We start from the raw sequence: 2,746 nt of genomic DNA, 5'->3' as shown, positions 1-2,746 counted from the left end.
AACTTTCCTCTTGCCCTGCTAGGATAAGGCCCACACCCCAACCTTGGATTGAATAAGCAGAAGAGAATGGATGGATACAATGGATGGATATGTGCGCTGCACAGAGACTGTTTGTGTACATTATCAAATCCATATTGTTATTCTTAGACTTGTAGAGCAGCTATGCATAATTTCACAGGTCATACTTGTCTTTATTTATCTCATACGGGGCTTAGACCAGTCCCTCAGTTTATTTATATTTTTTCCTCTATCCCAACTTTCTTCTCATTGGGTGCCCCTCAAAAACAGAAGGTTTAAACAGCAGATGTATTGCTGTGTGCCCTATGATCATATTAGAAATATCCACTCTCACTGACATCATATGGAGCCAAGAGCAGAAAGAACATTTTTAAAAAGTTAAAGCAGTCTGAGCAGTTATTTGTACATGATGAGCAGGGGCGGTCCTAGCCTGTTTGGCACCCTGGGCGAACACTCCCTCTGACCCCCCGGATACACACACACATTAAGGATTGTATATTAACATATTTAAATTTGACCTGATAAATATTTTATAATAGATCATACCATACTTTGTACAGGATCAGTGTGGTATTAAAGATTACAAATGGTAGACATATTAAAATACTTCAAACATGAATTATTTAAAACATGATAAAATACTTGTCTGTATGTAATAAACTAAGTAAATGTACCTTTCCTGCTTACTTTTTTCTTTTCTCTACATTTCAGGGAGAATTAAACTAAAGATTGGTCATTTGTTCTTTAGCTGGTAACAAACCTTTTCACAGCTTGGATCCAGACTCAGGTTTGGTGCCTTTCAACATCTGAAGATGTGTTTGAGTCTGAATTATTTAATGAATGGATTTTGACACTCTTGGAATGCCATAGCTGTGTAAACTTCAAAAATCTGCTCAATTAACAAGACATCACATATTTGCAAAAGTGCTCTAACGTTCTCGGAGATGCCTGTTACCCACCAGCTGACCGCATAGCTGGACTGGCCATTGGGCATACCGGGCATTTGCCCAGTGGGCCGACGGTGATTTTTCATTTTTATGTTTGTTTTTGTAACGGTATAAACAATGAAAGGTGGTGAATTAGCCAATTGGTCATGATCAACTCTGGGCTGGACCAATTACAATACATCCGTATTGAGGGGAAAAGGAACGCGATTCGTCCCGTACTTCAGCTAGAATGAAAAAAAAGACAAAGCTGGAGTTATTCTGTGTTTTTGCTGCACAACTGCCTGTTCTTCTCTCATTCTCTCCCCCTCCCTCTCCTGTTGCTACTTCAATTGTGAAACCGATCAATGATCAGCTGATCAGCTTTTCTGCTGCAAGTCCCGTCTCTCTTGTTTGTTTATCTCCCACTTTGCGCCAGAAAGAGGAAACCAGCGGATGTTGCGCTAAACAACAGCAGCACGTTTAAGCTTGATAAGCTGTTGTAAGAATTTTTTTAATATTACTTTCTAGTATCAGCTGTTTGCTGGAGCCACAGCCGTAAAAGCTGCTGGTCATGATATCGGTTTGGATATGTGGTGAGAGGGAAACATGAAGTTGATACAAATCATACATATATACCAACAAGACAGTGTACATCACTGTCACAACAGCATTTGTTTTAGTTCAAAGGCTTTATGGTTTTTCCTATTATACCTGGTGGTGTAGTCGGTCGATCTTTTGTCAGTTCAGCCTTATATATTATGTTTAACCCGAGTGACCACCTGGTCAGCTGGTGGGTAACAGGCATCTCCGAAAACGTTAAAGCACTTTTGCAAATATGTGATGTCTTGATAAATCGAGCACATATTTGAAGTTTACACAGCACCATTCTCCCATGAAAATATCTTAAAAGTTTATTTTGTGACCTAGAAAGAGTAATATTTCCTCCGCCACTGCCTCGTTTGAGTTTTGGACAAAATGGATTCTGGGATATTGCATTTTGTAATTTCGAGCTGATTGGAGACCAAAACAGCCAATCAGATTTTTTTTGCATCCAAGTCTGTGATTGGCTGGTTTTGCGGCACAAATATAATGGTGTACAGAAAGAGTTGAGCGCGCGCGGGCAGAAATGAGCGCAAGCAACACATTGCGAGCAAGCGCAAATACAAAAACTGAGCGAAAGGGGTTGTTATTGTGTGTGTGTATGGATAATAGCAAACGATAAAATACATTTTCTGCACGCAGGAATGAATTTTGTTCACTCAAATTTAGCTTTTCTTTGCTCAAAATAAATTTCTCCTGAAAATGCAACACTTGCACCTGCAAATTTTTTTATGTGCGCTCCAATTTTTTTTTACGTGTGCTCAGAATAGTGGCACAAAAATAACGCCATAAGAGTCAAAGAACTGGCTACAGTTATGATTAAAAAATTTGAAAGCACTGACTTCAACGCACTGATGCTAAAACAGTGTTTATGTGTCAATGATTTATTAGTGAGGGGCTTCTCATCAAACCGATTCTGATTTGATGCCGTTGCAGCTTTCAAAACGTTTTTTGTGCTCACGCATGAAATCGCTCACTTGTGTGCACGTGCATGTACGTGAACGCGTTGTCACACGTGATGTCACACAGGCCAGTGCTCTACTGTTTTGATCTTGCAGTACGTGACTTTGATCGGAGGCCATAAATAGGAGTTAAACAAGGCATCAGAGGTGGGTCGAGTATCCAAAAATTGTACTCAAGTAAGAGTAGCATTACTTTCAAATATTATTACTCAAGTAAAAGTGAAAAGTAGTCATCAAAAA

This window comes from Pelmatolapia mariae, linkage group LG6 (assembly GCF_036321145.2).
Source record: "Pelmatolapia mariae isolate MD_Pm_ZW linkage group LG6, Pm_UMD_F_2, whole genome shotgun sequence".
Lineage (NCBI taxonomy): Eukaryota > Metazoa > Chordata > Actinopteri > Cichliformes > Cichlidae > Pelmatolapia > Pelmatolapia mariae.
The sequence above is the reverse complement of the archived record's forward strand: the minus strand, read 5'-3'. Positions refer to the sequence as shown.